The following is an 18,410-nucleotide window of genomic DNA, read 5'->3' as shown; positions in this document are numbered from 1 at the left end:
AATTTGTGACTTAGCTAGGAAAAAAAAAAAAAAAAAACTTGTAGGAGGCTTTAGCCGCATTTTTAAAACACGGCCAAAATAAGCCCTATAGCTGTGTTTGGAAAAATGTGGCCAAAACAGGTCTATAGCCGTATTTTTTAAAATGTGGCTACAAGTCTCAGCCTATAGCCATGGCTATAGAAAATGTGGCTATAGACCAAATGGGGCTATAGCTGCGTTTTTAGGGTCTATAGCCGCATTTTAAAAATGTGGCTATAGCCCTCATTTTTTGTAGTGCAAGTTTACGATGCAATCAACCCTGAAAGATATTAAATTAACCGCTTTGATTTCCTTTACAATTGTTAAAAATATTGAATGACTTTATTGTATTTCACATGCAATAAATTGTACGAAAACGCCTTTATATAAGAGGCATAGTAGTGTACTACAAGACATGCATATGCAGTACAAACACGTGTGCTATGTAAAATAAGGAAAATGGTTCTAAAGCCTAAGACCTATTCACATTAATAACCCTCCTCAAACTCAAGGTTGAGTGAGAGACAAACTTAAGTTTGACGACCAAAGCATGAAGACGTTCCTTGGGGTATAACTTAGTGAAAAATATATGCGAGTCGATCTTGAGAGGAGATAGAGAGCAGCTTGAGAGTGCTATGGACAGGATGATAATAGAAAAAAAATGATAATCAATCTTGATATATTTGGTTTGTTCACGGAAAATATCATTATGAATAATCTGAATGGCACTCCAATTATTACAATAAAGGGAAGTGATAGATAATGTAGACACACCTAAATTCTTGAGAAGCCATCGAAGCAAAAAAAAATCATATTTGGTGTTAAGAAGGGCACGATATTCAATTTTAGTACTGGAGCGAACCACAACAATCTATTTCTTACTTTGCTAAGAAATCAAAGAATAACCAAAAAAGAAGTAAATATAAGTGGTGGTTGACTTTTGATTAATGTGATTTCTAGCCCAATCAACATTAGAGTAATGGAGAACAAGAGAAGATTGAGCATATGTAGTAGTGAAAGTCATAAAAGAGAGTGAGTCCAAAGCCCAAGGCCTATATATGTCAACAATAATAATTATCTTCTACATTCAATATGTATACATCATCATTTTCATGGTATGTGAGTCTCAAAATCGTGAAGAATCTAAACGTGTATACATCGAATATACAATATACGTTCTTCTTGTATAACCAACTTGGGCAGTGGTCAAGCATCATTTCCATTAATTTATTGAAATTTGCTTGAAGCTTCTGTCACAAAGTTTCATATATACACTACCAACCTAAGCTTTAATTGCAAATAGTAGTTCCTTTTCGGGCGACCAATCTTGGCCACATCTTATACGAAGTGAAAATATAGGGACAAGGGCCAAATACTTCTAGAACCAATGATTCTCAAAGACTATAACTTAACGCAGCATGAACTCAACAGACATGCTCAAGCATAAAAAAAGAAACCCCTATGACGGTTCATTGTTCGTAGACCTCTTAATGATCAATTAATATATTATTAACATGTTCTTATCAGTTTAAAAGCATAACAAGTTCATAAAAAATAAGATAGTAATATAAGATTATAGTACGTGACAAGCATGCACAGGGCCTGCTATGTGAAAATGAGAAGACCCACTTAAAAGAATCTTTCTCTATAGTCAAAACTAAGATGATCATATGAAAAAAAAAAGCACGAAAGCTATGGTGGATTTGTAACTTATTCTAGAAAATGTAGGTAGACCACAATCTTAATTTTTTTAAATTTTTTTTTATTGAAGCTCTTTATGATTCGAAGTGTTGAAAAATAGTTTTAAAAGGTTTGTTATGGAACTAAAGATAAACTTAACTGCTTTTAGATGACTAGAATGGTATCAAGTTTTTTTTTTAAAGACCATTCCTAATCTTCCTTGGTTAGAGATTCCGTACAGTCGGCGAGGTGGGGAAGTCGCTAGCGCAATGATGAGAAGAATCTTGTTTGAGGAGGGAGAAAAGGGTTAAATACACAGACCTAACTGCGTAGGCTTTGAACCTTCTACTACTACTTTTTTCATTTCAAACATGACCCATTAGAAAAATTCTGTCAATTCATCAATCATAATCATCATCTTCCCTTTATTCATATTTCATATCGTTGCTCATCTTTTTTTTCTTCTTGGTAAAACTTTAAACTTGTTCATCAGGCATCGATATAGCTCATTAATTTATGTGATAGCATAGTCAAACTTAAAGCTTGGGTCTCTTACATAATTGATATTCTACAAAAACTTACGCAAAAAATATAATGATTTAATAAGGACACATAAAGACGCGTATGGAGTTTTGTTGAGATGCTAGCACAACAAGAATAAAAACTGATCCTTAAAGGATTGGATGGCAGAAATGGAGAGAGAGAGAGAGAGAGAGATAACCAAGTTCTGCGTGTACAATAAGAAGATATTAGGAAGAACTAAATTGAAAGAAAAGAGACCCAAAATAATTATCATCACTGAATGTGACTCATACTAAGAAACCTACATCTAGAAGAAAAAAAACTCCTAAATGGAACCTCTTTCTTTTTTCTTTTTTTTTTAAAATGAAAAAGAGGGTTTCCGGTGTGGATTTATTGATTTCACGCTACGTAACCATAATGAATAATATCATTTGTATTACTGAGGCCTTAATGAGACTATTATTTTGGGCAAAAAATATTTGTTAAAGCGTTACGGTTTGAATCACTCAACAAACCACTCAACTTTTGCCAAGTATCATGTAAACTGATAAAAGTACTTTTACCATCAAACTACACTCCTCGGTGATCAACCATATTGTTTAGCTATGTGGCTACCATGAATCCATTGAAATACGTATGGTAGACTAATTATGGACTAACTCCGAAGTCCAAACTAACCCAAGGATTATAACAGTATAAGTAAGACTAAAACTTGATTATTTCATAACCAATTCCACAGCTATCTCACGTGTCTTGCCATCGTACCCCAATTGGGCCCATTACAGAGAAAGATCATACTCAAACCGGTCATTAGCTACTAGCTAGTTTAGAGACTTTAGAGAGATGGTCCACCAGTTTCCACTTTTGCTTTGCAAGTTGCTACTAAAAGACATAGCCACAGATCGTATGTATATGCATGTGATTGGCGATCCCAAGGCTAGTTTCCATAAGATCGTTAGCAACTTTTCTTTTCTTCTACAAAGGGAGATATGAAGATAATGATATTTGCTTGGAAGAATCTTGTGAAAAAAAAGAGAGGAAAATCCAAACACATGATTTTGAAAAGAAAAACACAATAACAACAGTAACGTCTCTCTCTCTCTCTCTCTCTCTCTCTCTCTCTCTCTCTCTCTCTCTCTATATATATATATATATGTTGCGAAATTTAGATCCTGGTTAATAGAATTAAAAAGTTTTAAAACCAAGTTGTTAATTAGATTTATTACGAAAATCCTTGTTCAAACAAACAAACATCAATATCATGTTAATATCATGCACAGTACAATAGTAATTAAGACAAGATATGATGATCTAGGAAAATCAATGAAATAAACTAGTTTCACACACACACACACACACAAAAACTAGGGGAAAACCTTCCCAAAAAGCAATCCACTATAATAAAGAGAAATTTCAGATCTAGTACAAAACCTTTGTTCCTAGACTCTATAAACCCAGTAGATGAACTTACAGCAGAAACCTTCTACTGCTTCAAAACCTCTAAACTCTCTAATATATGAATGCTCTACCCACAATCACAATTGGAACTTCCAATTGACTTCAAGAACCTTTTGAAGGCTTTCTTCATAGAAGCAAGTCTATGATAGTTGCTATGACTTTAGCTTCTTCACTAATGGAATCTTTAGATTTACTTTGAAACTCTTTTATTTGGTGAAATAGAGAAACTTATTTAAAAAACCCTAGCCGTATAAATAGAGTGTTTCTCTCTCTAAAAATCCTTCTAATAGATGGCTTATAATTTCCTTTAAATACTGGTTCAAACAGATCTCAATTCGAGCTTCAAATGAATAAGTTATGGGCTTTTTCACGTTACTGATTTTTGCTAATCCATGAAGCTCAATAGATCGAGGAGGTGTCGAGCTTGTGTCAAGGAGGCAGTAGGTTTTGAGCTTCTATCGAGAGGTATCGAGGTAATGTCAAGCTGCTGTTGAGGTACATGCTGAAAAAGTATTGAAAAAGTGTTTTTCTTAAGCTTTTCTTGAGCAAACTTTGTGTCTTCAACTTGGTCTTCAATTATAATTTTAAGACACAGCAAAACTCAATAAAAGATACATAATTTGGCATGGTTTGACAATATCAAAACACATAACCCTAACAATTTCCCCCTTTATCAATCCATGACAAAACCTCAAGTACAAAAGTAAGCCCAATACATTAATAACCCGAATACAATAAATGAGCCCATATTCAAACAAACTAGCCTATCTAAATATTTCACATTTATAATATGTCCGACATTAGTTATTATTATTATTATTTTTTTTTTTTTTTTTGTAGTAGTAGAATGCTTTATCAAAGCCACCATCCATATTATTACAAGTATGTTTTTCTTCTTTGTTATTTTTGTGTGTGTGTGTGTTTTAAAATGTTTTTGCTTATGAGTCTTAAAAGGCAATTTTAAATCCGTGAAATCCATTATATAAACCTCTATAAATATCTCACCTTCTTGATTTGACAACATCCGTTATTATTTGAGTTAAACTTAAAGGTATGGAGATTTATCCTTCTATGGCTATACGATCTTCTTTTTAATCCTACAAATTTTTATTTTTTTTTTGGTTTTGCATTTATGAATTATTTGTACTCATATTTTTTCTCATAGGATTTATCTATTTATTATTTAAGAATATCAAATTTTATAATCTCTCCTACAATAAGGGTTTCATCCTTTTTATTTCTAAGTTGTATTTGTGTTATGTTTATATGTGCATTATTAGAATAAAATAATTTTCTTGAATAGTAAAATTTTTATGTTACTATTTCTCAATTTCATTTTCTTTGTTAGTAATATTATATGTGTGCATGCTACAAATGTGATTATAAGACAACCGATAAGTTAGAAGAGAATTATGTTTTATTTTTTGGCAAATGAAATACGTTTAGCTAAGTTTCCATAGGTTTTTAATTATTAAATTAATGAATTTTTTCATATAAATATATTGTGTGATTGCTTGAGATTTTTAAGAACAATACTTTATATGCAATTTATATAAGAACAATACTAGATTCAAGTGATTATCAATTTATTATTTCTCAATAAAATTATTCTAAAAGTTTATAGCTAAAACTGTGTAGCGCATGGGAATAATACTAGTAATATATATAATTAGGCCTAATAAAATGGCTCCAACCTGAAAACCTATATATGTTTAGTTGGGTTGGTTTTTAAGCTTCTGGTTGAAGATTTCTCAATTAGAAGAGGTTGGATTAGGGTTGGGTTGAAAAATATCCCAAACCCCCAATCTGACTGCTTACTTGGGCATAGTCCTCCTTTGATTAACCAAATGGTTTCCACACCATAAATAAATCCCAGTCCGGAGCAACCAACATATCAAAAATTAATGTTACGCAAAAATTGTCATGCATATCTGACTTAATCTCTATGCCTTGTTTCTGGACAACCCGGCCCACCTATTGTTTCCATTGCCCTCGTATAAATGTCCATAAGTGTCATAGAAAATGTCGCCTGTTAGTGTTATTTACAAATTAATGTCCGTCACAATCATTCTCAAATTTTACGTACATTTAATGGGAATTTATTTACCCTTACCCTTATATTTTTGGCTCCTAGCTAAATAGTAGAATTGTCACTATGGATCAAATAGTAACGCCAATAGTGTGGCTCTTTCTTGTTTTGTATTTGGAAAACCAAAGTAAATATTGTTGGGAAATTTAGATCCTGGTTGATAGAGTTAACAAGTTTTAAACTCAAGTTATTAATTAGATTTATTATGAATAAAACTTGTTAAAACAAACAAATATCAATATCATGTCAAAATCATGCAGCGGAAAAATAAATAAGATAAGATATGATGACTTAGGAAAACCAATTAAACAAACTAGTTTCACTGTAAAAAACCCGAGGGGAAACCTTCCTGAAAAACAATCCACTATAATAAAAAGAAGTTTCAGATCTAGTATAAAATCTTTGTCTCTAGACTCTACAATCCTCGTAAATGAACTTACAACAGAAACCTTCTACCGCTTCAAAATCTCTAAACTCTTCAATATATGAATGCCACCCTTTTTGCACGGATCCCAATACATGCCACCCGTAGATGAACTTACAGCAGAAATCTTCTACTGTTTCAGAATCTCTGAACTCTTCAATATATGAATGCCACCACTTTTGCACAGATCCCAATACATGACTAACCAAAAGATACACGGCTCCTAGTACGTGACTAACACACCATCTTGAAGAAGATGTTGGTTGCAAAGTTCTTCACTTCATCAACAATGAAGATCAAGAAGCACTTAGTTACAAAACCCTAAGGCATAAAGACACATTAGCTTCTTTCAGAAAGAATAAGGCATCGGTCACTTTTTGCATGTGTTCTCCTTATATTCTCTTATGTGATGGCCTTATATATGTCTAGGGTTGTGAGAAAAGAAACCTTATACAAATACATAAGCATGGGCCGAAAATCAGATCTGAAAAACTGATTTTCGTAATTCTCGATAGATACCTCGATAAATAGTATCTGTTGAGCCTCATTAAACCTCGATAGATAGCTATCTGTCGAGCAGCTGTCGAGCTTTAATGAATCATCACCTCTTCACTTGTTTCTTGGATAGATTTGCATGGCTTCAATACTGGACTTGAACTTTTATTCTTTGAAGTATTAAACACATCTTATATCTACCCAAATACAAGTAAAATGCGTTTTGTCAAAAGATTAGCCAATTACATAAAATAATGACATATGTTTTTAAACATGTGAAACACATATGTCCTAACAATCTCCCCCTTTGGCAATCCGTGACAAAACCACAAATAACAAATGAACATATGAGAGAAGTTATAAATCACTCAACTCATATTCACTTGTTGAATACAATAAAATCTATCCAATCACAAATTCTTGAAAAATTTTGCAAGAAGAGAGTTTATGGCAAGTAGACTTTGACAACCTGTATTTTTGAAACACTTAAAACAAAACTCATCAAGGTATCTTTGTATGAAACAGAAATAATAGATTGCATACAAGATATAAGAAACATGTGTATAAAGAAAGAAAAGAAACAACACATGTAGAGGTAGGTGAAAAAGACATACATCAGCATATAAATATATAGATAAACACAATGTATGTAAACATGGTCACAAGACTGGTGTACAAGAAGAAGGAGGTAAGCACTCCCCCTAACAAGATGAAACACATCTCCCCCTTACAAATGCATGTATCCTAACATGTAGAATCTTAAAAAGAAACCACATTTTCTCCACAATTTCTCCCCCTTTTTGTCATGATTGACAAAAGATATAAGAAGCTAGAAAGCTTCACCTGAGAAACATAAAGAGGATTAAGGATGATTAATGGGGTACAAGGAATTCATATAAATGCATGAATGTAATGAAACAAGATGCTATGGATGACAAGATAATAGAAAGATGTAAAACATGTGAAAAACAATGCATGCAAGAGGATCTCGATGGATTGAGAGATGTCGAGATGCTATCGAGCCAACCTCAATGGATCGAGAGTCTATCGAGGATCTATCGAGCAGACATAAACTTTCTTGATCGATCGACCTAACTATCAAGAGATGTCAAGATTGCGATAAAAAGCAATTGAAGAGCTCGATAGATAAGTTAGCTATCGAGAGGTGTCGAGATTGTTTAAAAACAATTTTTCAAAAAGAGAAAAACACAGATATGAATGCAATCTGTAAGGTTGAATTTAATCAACCATCTTATTGGCTTTATTTCGTATCAAATTTGCTTGTATTTCAGCATTTAATAACCCTATATTTAAGTGGGTTTGTTGTAAGGATAGTGAGTGAGATAGAGTGTTGAATGCTCAAGAGTGTGCAAGAAAACAGAGACTCGCGGCTTGATCTCGCGGGTGACTTGCGGCTGCAAGCCGCCAGATACAGCACACGTGTCAAGCATGCTAGAAGGTAAACAGTTATGCTAGCTGGGGCACTACAGGACAAAATAGGACAACTGGCCATACGATTATCTCGCGACTGGATCTCGCGACTCAGTCAAGTCGCGAGGCCAAGCCGCGAGCTACCCCTGTTTTGAAAAGCCTAACGTTTCACATTCTCTTCTCACCCTATTATAAATATCCCTTATACCCACAAATGAAAGAGAGTTTCTAGAGAGAATTTTGAGAGAGAAATCCTAGAGTAAAACAAGATTGATTCATCTATAATCTATACATTAGAGTCTCTTCAAATTTCTCAACTCTCTTCCTCTCCATTGTTAAATCCTTGAGAGGCATTTTACCAAAACCTTGTTCTCACCATTTCCATTACTGTGAAATGGCTGTTTGGTGTTCTGGGAAGCAGTTAGGAAGGAACCAATTTACATTGGTTGATACTATGGTCAAGTAGCGGAATCCGGGAAGTTAGAAAAGAAAAAGGTTCGGCGCAACCTCGTTGGAGCAAGAAGCTTGGATGGCTTAGGTGCACTGGGTAGATTAGGCTTGGAGGGTCTATTGCTGTCCATGTATCCCAACTACATTTTCTAGTGGATTGTTTACCACTTGGAGGGCGGCGGAGAGGTTTTACGCCGAGGCTTCGGTTTCCTCTTCGATAACACATCGCGTGTTGTCTTTGTGTTTGCATCTTCCTTCCCTTTTATCTTTGCCTTTTATTATCTGCTGTGGGCTGTGATTTTAATTTGGCTTAGATAGTTTTCCAATTCTATTTTATAGCTTTTGTTCATTTTCCGTACACTAGTTGTCTGACATAAAGTTTGAATTGGTTAATTTGTAAATTGGGGGTCTAAACGTTCAAGGGTGTTTTTACACTATTTGAACTTTCACAATCAAATATACAACTCAACCAATAATCCAAACAACATTTTAATCTCTCACAAACATCTCTCAACAAAAAAAATGTTAAGCACATAGATCCCAAAACACACACACACACACACAACAAGTCTAACCAATTTTATATTTCAAAAACAAGTTAAGACAGTTTAGTGAGCATACATTAACATATGTAAAACCTTGTGATGGCCAAATCACATTGTACCTGCACATATATCAAGAGTAGCAAAGAATATTGCGTGTTGGGTGTGAAAAATATCGCAAGATTGCATAAGTGTCAACTAGTTATGATGATTTGAGATATGAGAAAATCACTTAAACTCACACACAATCATAACTGTTTGATGGGGACTATCACCTTTGAGGTACATTCTATAACTCCCACATCTCCTAGAATACATGCTTGCAATCATATTTAAAAGCATTTTGATCTTTTTGCTTTTGATTTTTTTTTTCTTCATATTTTTCTTTTAAGCAAACCATGCATGGGCATATAAGAGATAGAAAAGGAATATCCAATTATGTTAAGCATTTGACATTTCAATTTTGCTATACCGAAGTACACAAATGTCATTCATGATTGGCGGGCAACAGTGGTGAGATGGTGATTTATGCCTTTCTCTTAAGATTTTCTAGTCCTTTCCGTCAAAAAGAGTGATACGAGTGTTAAGTATAAGAGATAACTTAATCTTACTCATCACAAATATGAGTCACAAAACTCACTTGCTTAGTTGTGCATAGAGATGCTTATCTAAGCTACAAAAGATAAAAAGTTTAGAAAATTTTGTTTCAATGGCCATCTAAGATATACAAGTACCAATGTACACAAACACACATTGTTTTTGTATTTTTCTGATTTTTCAATATTTTTTTTTAAAATTTTGAAAACTAAACCAAATAAAAACTAGACAACCAAACAAAAACAGACAAATAACATGAAAGCATGAAAGAAAGATGCATATGTGTGAAGGCATGATAGAAGGGTGCAGATGCATGAAAGCATGATTCCAAAAGCAGATAAGAAATCAATTAAAGAGAGTCCTACTTTAGATAGAAAGAATTAAAGTAGAGAACAAACAGAAATGACAATTAAGTCTTAGGCTCCTTTCTCATCCATACAGCACGAGTCTTTCGTTGTGAAGATGAAAAGGCATGTGTCCTGGTATGTCTACTAAAGGACATAGAAGAATTAAAATTCTCCTAAAATTGAGTTAAAAAGTTCAAGACTTTTAATAACTCTTCAAACAAAGGTGTAGGTCCTTAAGAGGAAACCTGTGACCGTTTGGACACTTGCTTTTGAGGATACAACTTAAAGCAATTAGGACGAATGTGTCCAGAAACACCACAATGATGACAAACATGAGGTCTAACAAAGGATTTAAAATTAGTCAAATCAGTTTTGGTTTCATACCTTTATCACCTTTCTCAGATTAGGGCACAAAGACAGTCCTTGATCCAAAAACCCTAGAAGAGGAAAGGCTGGAGGAAACAGCATATCCTAAGCCAATCTTATCAGAACTAGGCTTTTAAGCACTCAAGACCTCATTAAACTTTGCACTAGACATCCTCTCTATTTGAGTTCTAGCTTGACTAAGCTCTGCCTCAAAATTCTTGACCTTCTCTTCTAATGAGGCGTTCTCCACAACAAGAGTCTCAATTAACCTTGTAGTCTTATCTAATTTGACTAACAGATTAGTTTTTTCAATTTTTACCTCATTAAGCTCTTTTCTACCAAGATGAGAAGTCTTTTTAGATTTTATAAATTCAGTGCATAGCTTATCATAGGCTTCCTGAAGGGTCATCTTCTTGGGTACTTCATCATCAGGAGAATCCTTACTGTCACTAGCACTCTCCACAATCACCTTATCAGTTGAGGCAACAAAGGCCATAACGTGACTACATTCATCCACATACTCGTCAGAAGAGTCATTCTCAGTATCACTCCAAGTAGCAAACCAACCCTTTATCTTTTGACTCCTTGGTCTTTTCCTTCGTGAGGTAGTTTGGGTACAATATCCTTATATGACCAAAATCTTTGCACCCATGGCATTGGATAATGGGTTTCTCATTCTTGCCCTTCCTTGAGAATTTAGATTTCCTAGGAGGTTTTCCCTTATTCTTTTTCCTAAATTGAAGAAGCTTGATAATCTCATCAGTTATGAAGGTTAGATCCTCATCCTCATCATCATCTTCATTTTCATCCTTATCTTTGGAGTCCTCAATTTCTTCCTCTATACCTTTAAGAGCCAAGTTTATACTCTTTCCACCTTTTTCCATTAAACCTAATCTCATCTCATAGGTTTGAAGGTTCCCTACAAGCTCAATTAAAGGAATTTGATCAATGTCCTTCACTTCTTCAATGACAATGATCTTGGCACAAAATTTTTCAGGTAAGGACCTAAGGATTTTTCTAACAATTTTGGATTCTGCAATACATTCTCCAAGGTTGAAGGCAAAATTCACAATATCCTTGAGTTTGGCATAGAACTCCTCAAAGGTTTTATCCTCCCCCATCCTTATTTCTTCAAAACTACTAGTGAGTCATTGAAGCTTTACAGTCTTTACTGCCTTGGTACCTTCATAGATGATATTTTCTTGAATTCCTCATTAGTCACCCCATAAAATAATGCATTCAAGGCCCTATTGTTGAAATTTGCTGCTATGATTGTTGCATCATCCCAATCCACTGGTGCCTCCTTTGACTTAATCCAACCAACTTCAACAGCTTACTATACCTGTTCACCTAGAGCCTGCAAAAAAACTTCCATACGAACTTTCCAGTATGCATAATTAATGCCATTAAATAAAAGAGGAATCAAAAGAGATTGTCCACGATCTATGACAACGGGGGTCAAGGATCACACTCAGGAAATTAATCCAATCAAAGTGTACCCACTCTAATATCACTTGTTGGGAAATTTAGACCCCGATTAATAGAGTTAACAAGTTTTAAACTCAAGTTGTTAATTAGATTTATTATAAATAAAACTTGTTAAAACAAACAAACAAACAAACATTAATATCATGTCAAAATCATGCAGCGAAAAAATAAATAAAATAAGATATGATGACCTAGGAAAACTAATGAAACAAACTAGTTTCACAGTAAAAAACCTAGGGGGGAACTTTCCCGAAAAGCAATCCACTATAGTAAAGAGAAGTTTCAGATTTAGTACAAAACCTTTGTCCCTAGACTCTACAATCCCCATAGATGAACTTATAGCAGAAACCTTCTACCACTTCAAAACCTCTGAACTCTTCAATATATGAACGCCACCATTTTTGCACGGATCCCAGTATGTGACTAACCAAAAGATGCACAGCTCCCAGTACATGACTAACACACCATTTTGAAGAAGATATTGGCTGCAGAGTTCTTCACTTCATCAACAATGAAGATCAAGAAGTACTTAGTTACAAAACCCTAAGACACAAAGACACAGTAACTTCTTTTAGAGAGAATAAGGCATCAGTCACTTTTTGCATGTGTTCTCCTTGTATTCTCTTATGTGACGGCCTCTAAAATAAGCTTTATATATGTCTAGGGTTGTGAGAAAAGAAACCCTAAACAAATACATAAGCATGGGCCAAAAATCAGATCTGTAAAACTAATTTTTGTAATTCTAGATAGATACCTCGATAGATAGTATCTGTCGAGCCTCGTTAAACCTCGGTAGATAGCTATCTGTTGAGTAGCTGTCGAGTTTTAATGAATCAACTCCTCTTCACTTGTTTCTTGGTTAAATTTGCATGGTTTCAATACTAGACTTGAACTCTTATTCTTTGAAGTATTAAACACATCCTAGATCTACCCAAATACAAGTAAAGTGCGTTTTGTCAAAGGATTAACCAATTACATAAAATAGTGACATATGTTCTTAAACATGTGAAACACATATGTCCTAACAAATATTGATCAAATCATCAAGGAGCTAGTAGGCTATAGTTCATCACAAAATCCGCCCTAAATATTAGTATATATATATATGTGTGTGTGTGTGTGTGTTGTAGGGAAATAGTAAAAAACAAAAAGTGTAACATCTTATAATAATAGTAATAATAATTAAGAATAGCTTGAGACATTTTAATTAAGATAACCCCTAGCTAGCTTCTTTGATTTCTCAGATGGATGTCATGATCAAGTACAGCTAGTGGTAAAAGAAAAATGATGAACATTATTAGAAGCAGCAGTAGTAGCTAGTCATGAGCAGATCGAAGAAGACCACGTATTTATTCGAGTCTATGTAATCGCCAGCAGTGAATTCCCTATCCCCGTCAAAGCACAATACAACTCGGACTAGTTAGCCACGTAGATGGTGTGGAGTACTTAACGACTGCATGAGTATGGGGTCTATTATCTCCACCAACCAATCTCACCACCACCAACCAATTTCGAATTTGGTGTAGCAGGTATCTATATATATACTATAATTTAGTGCACAACATGCATGCAATTAATACTTAATAGTTATAGCACTCACATATGTGGGTGCAAAATAATAAAAAATAATATGCAAAATTTACACAATATCTTCTAAATCGGTCTTGCATCAGTTAAGTTATTATTGTGTAAACATACACATTTGCTATAGTAATCGTGTATATTTACAAGGTTACTGTAGAGGTATATAATACTATTTTATTAATTTTTTCTCTCACCTTTGCTCTCATCAGTTTCTCTCTCCCTTACCCCAGTCTCTTCAACGTGAAGAAGAAGATGAAGACTAACCACTAGCACCACCTAACCACCACTAGCACCACTGCAATCTAGCACCACCACAACCTGCTTCAACGGTTGAAAATTTAAACACAAAATCAACCCAAACCATCAAAAATCGATCTCAAACTCAACTTAAAATCAATCCAAACCCATTTGAAAAATCATCCCAAACCCAACTCAAAATCAACCCAAACCCACTGGAAAACCCATCCCAAACCCAACTCAAAATCATTCTAGACAAAAAACAAATCAAAACCAAACCCAACGAAAACCCATTACAACTCAACAAAAACCCATTAAAAAAACCCAACAGGATTGTTGGAGTTGCACCTTCGTAAGCCTGGTGATCCACTGTTGCTACTGCTATTGCATCATTGGTGCCCCCACCTTCGAGGCTACGATAGAGTCATGATTGTCTCTGGTTGCAAAGGGTTGTGCCAAGCCGGTGTAGCCACAGGCCCGTTTTCAGTGATCTCCTTGCCTCCGTGTGTGAGAGTGCATGGGTTTGGGATATGAGAGAGGCATAGAGTTGAGGAAGAAGATGGAGAGACGTGAAAGAAAGAGAGAGAGGGACATTGTTGAGATGAGAGAGATATTTTAATGAAGATAATATTAATAAAATAATAATAAACAAAAAATGAAAAATATTATTTAAATAAAATAGTGTGTATAATAGATGGTTTGATGTGGATATTTTGTAAAATGGTATTGTAAAATAGAAAAAGTAGGTTCTTATGTGTAAAATAGACAGAAAATTATAGATAGATTGATGCTAATGCTCTTAGACCAATAAATTATATTGTTTACTTTTATTTTTATCGAGAAAGGATTTGTGGTAACTAAGTTGCAGCAATTCCTACAAAAATACATACGTGTCAATGCCTCAAATAGACACCTGTCCAAGTTTATATTATTGTGTTAAAATTGAATTTTTCACCAAATAAGATCTATTTGAGGCATTGACACATATACATTTTGCAAGAGTTACTGCAATTTAGTTTGTAGCAACTCTTTGCCCTTCTTATCAACAGTTTGATTTGGTTTATGGTATAGCTTGATGCATCCATCTACACTTGAGCCTCTTTGGATGCTTATCCACTCAACCTAGCCCATATGGTCACCCTTTATCATCTACCGGGTCAAATTTAGCTACAACGTGAATTCGTGAATTCATCCAACAAAAAAAATACATATTTACATAGAGAATTAGAAGACCCAAAGGTCATATAATTTTGGAATTTTATTTATATTAACTAGTCGCTAACCCGTGCGATGCACGGGAAAGGTATTGAAAAATATATTTAATCTTTCTTTTATTCTATTATATGTCATGTATATATAATTGTGTTTAGGTCTATTGATAGAGAGCAATCATTGTGTAGTGTACTCCATAAATTAACATTATACTGAAATTAAAAAATAAAAAATTAACCATCTTCTTCACTTTTTACTCAAACTTGTTTTCATGGCTCATATTTAAACAATCACAACAGAAAATTTTCTATTAATAGTAAAATTTGTGTATACACAAATTATAGTTTTATGTAAAGTGTACTTATACATGCTCTATAACTCTAAGGAAGGAAACATCACAAACCCTTTACATATGTGGGTTAGAATTAAAACAAACTACATATATTCCAAACTTGTTTTCATGGCTCATATTTAAACAATCACAACAGAAAATTTTCTATTAATAGTAAAATTTGTGTATACACAAATTATAGTTTTATGTAAAGTGTACTTATACATGCTCTATAACTCTAAGGAAGGAAACATCACAAACCCTTTACATATGTGGGTTAGAATTAAAACAAACTACATATATTCCAAGTCTGATAAGTCAACTCAATGGTAGAAAAATGTTCTTTATAAAATTAGATAGTAACATATTTTACAAAAGGAGGCAATTCTTTGTAACTCTATCTTGCTGCTCATATTCTGCAGTATACAACAAAGTGATTTATCTATCTAGGTACAATGGGCAATAGCATTGGCTGTTCTTAAGCACAATTCAATACAAATAAATGAGATAGAAAAGAAAAAAAAAAGTAACAAAACAAATACAAAAAGTACCACTGTTCCAGCCCTCCAAAACTCCATAAACAAAACCCTTTCCTAGCCCAAAAATACAAAAAGTTCCCTCCTTTCCCAGAAATCCAAGAGGGCTGAGACCACCAACAACTCCCCACAGTTAGTCAGACAAACCTCTCAAAGAAACTCGAAGAAAGCATGACCAAAAACATATAAAGCTTCCTCCTTTTTCTTATTGAACCAAAAAACCTAACAAAGGCAGATTTCCCATTCACTCTCAAAAACCAATAGAACAAAACAGCAAGAACATATACAACAAAGCAAGCGGCAGGGCATGGGACCAAAAGTAAAAAAGGAGATATGAACAAAAAGCAAGGCAAAGAAAAGAAAAGAGAAAGAAGGAGAGATGAATCAATAACATTTCCCCACTTCATTCTTACTTTCTTTTGTTTCTTCTCAATATTCAGCTATTGATGATTTAGGACCTAATTTATGTGGGAAAACAAATCATGCCATATGAACACTATTTAGGAATTCTATCAAACTTTTGTGAGAAGCCAATAACAAATCCGGAAAAGACTTCCGGTTTGAATTCTTTCAAACTCAGGTTTATTTGCCTCCATCTAAAAAAACTTAGCAATCTCAATTTTCAAAAGAGAAACGAATACTTATCCCAATGAAGAAAAAATTGGAAACAAGTGGAGCTTCAGTTTCATAGGAGTATATTGTTCTCAACAAAAAATATTTTGCCAAAAAAAAAAAAAAATGGAATCCAAAATATTTTGGGGTTTATGTGATTTGTGACTGCTTGAAACCAAAACAATATGAGCCATACTATAGTATTTCCAACTACCATAGTGACTTGTTTTGTGGAAGGTACTTATTATTGCACCAAGCCCGACCTTAAATCCTACCCTTATGTTCAATTTAAACTACATCTAATCCTAATTGCCTTTTATGTTTAGAATTATATGCAAAACTAAATCAATTAGGCTCTAGAAATAAATATATAAATTCTAATATAAAGTTAAAATTTTATAAAACAAACATGAATTCTAATATCAAACTCCAAATAAATTATATAACATGCAACAAAGAAATCCAAAAAGGAAAAAAAGAAATGAAAAGAAACTATAGTAGCTAAATATACAAATAAAATAGTAATTAAAAGACATTGACATGCAAAAATTAATTAATATCTAAAACTAAAGAAGCATACCTTGCTCAAAAACTTTTTTATTTCGATAAGATCAAACCTGGCTCAGAAAACCTTAAATTAAAAGAACACAATTTAAATAGATTTGTAAACCTAATGGTCAAATAAAGAAAACAGGTAAGAGGGAAAATCCTAAAATTATATTAAAAACAGCACTAACCATTTTAAAAACTCCAAGCGACTGGCAACCCCCCAACTCAACAACATCTTTGCCAAAGAATGCATACTATGACACATCTCCAAACCTACAAGTTAAAAAAAACAACCTCCATATATAAGAAAGACATTTAATGAAATTAATTATTCCCAATGAGAAAAATACACACACAGCCTTGCATGCTTATATACATATAGGGCAGGACAATAGCTAATCATAGCCTCACTCTCAAGCCATTTTTGAATTCAAACATGTTCCAATTTTCTCTAACAAAATTAAAAATATTTTGCTAAAATCCACATCATAAAACACAAATAAGTCATTCTATCCACTACAGTGACAATTTGTGAATGCAGTATTATACAAAATATGAATGGTTTTGATTCATGGGCAACTAACCAGGCCTAAGAGATGTGCCTAATGAGGGAAACTTGCAAAGAAGAATCCATTATCAAGTCTAATGTTATTTGCCTTAGTCAAATAGTTCGATAGTTAATAGATTCATAATTTCTCTACAACTAAAAGTAATGGCTTATAGGTATTTATCATGACCAACTCTAGAACGTGACAGAGACTAATTATTTTACAACAAAAGGCTTGCATTTCTTCTCAGCATCAAAACAAAGGTTATTGTTTCAAATTTGTTGTTAATTAATATAACACCATGGTATCATCCAAACTCACTCAAGCCCCTAACAGGTGGATTTCACACAAGTTAGGAGAAGTATGCAGTTGGTGAATGGTTTATATGTAGGCTCTATAAAGTTAGAGGAAGCACTAAACATCATATACTTGTATTCATAAAAAGCAAGGACTTCACATAGTGTGAAAATACCAGAATTGTTTTTTTCAAGAGAAATACATGTTGGGGAATGAGACCTGAAAACTCCTGAATAACAATAAAAAATTAAGCTATAATCAAATTAAGTAATACAACTTTGACTAAAACAATCAAATCAGGGAGGAGTAAAATAAAAATCAGATAATGATTCATAGATATAAAACCCAAATCGCCCAGATTATAAACCAACCAATCAAATCTTCATTAATTTTGACCCTTTTTTCAAGTAGAGAAACCCCCTGATAGGATTAAAATCAAAAGTACATTAAATTATCAAGTAGATTATAAAGTTAGCCTAAAAATAAAAACACAAAACCCCTTAGTAACAATCAGAAATTAAGCGAAAATTGAAATTAGTAAATATATCTTTGACTAAAAAAATCAAAACAGGAAGGAGGAAAACAAAAATCAGATAA

General features: G+C 33.5%; 1 protein-coding gene across 1 annotated transcript in view; it reads left to right on the top strand.

Moving 5' to 3' along the window:
• LOC115977720 (serine/threonine-protein kinase CTR1-like) overlaps positions 1-18,410 on the top strand; it is a 29,209-nt gene that overhangs the window by 3,329 nt on the left and 7,470 nt on the right. The window lies entirely within an intron of this gene.

This window comes from Quercus lobata, chromosome 2 (assembly GCF_001633185.2).
Source record: "Quercus lobata isolate SW786 chromosome 2, ValleyOak3.0 Primary Assembly, whole genome shotgun sequence".
NCBI classification, from domain to species: Eukaryota; Viridiplantae; Streptophyta; class Magnoliopsida; order Fagales; family Fagaceae; genus Quercus; species Quercus lobata.
The sequence above is the reverse complement of the archived record's forward strand: the minus strand, read 5'-3'. Positions and strand labels throughout refer to the sequence as shown.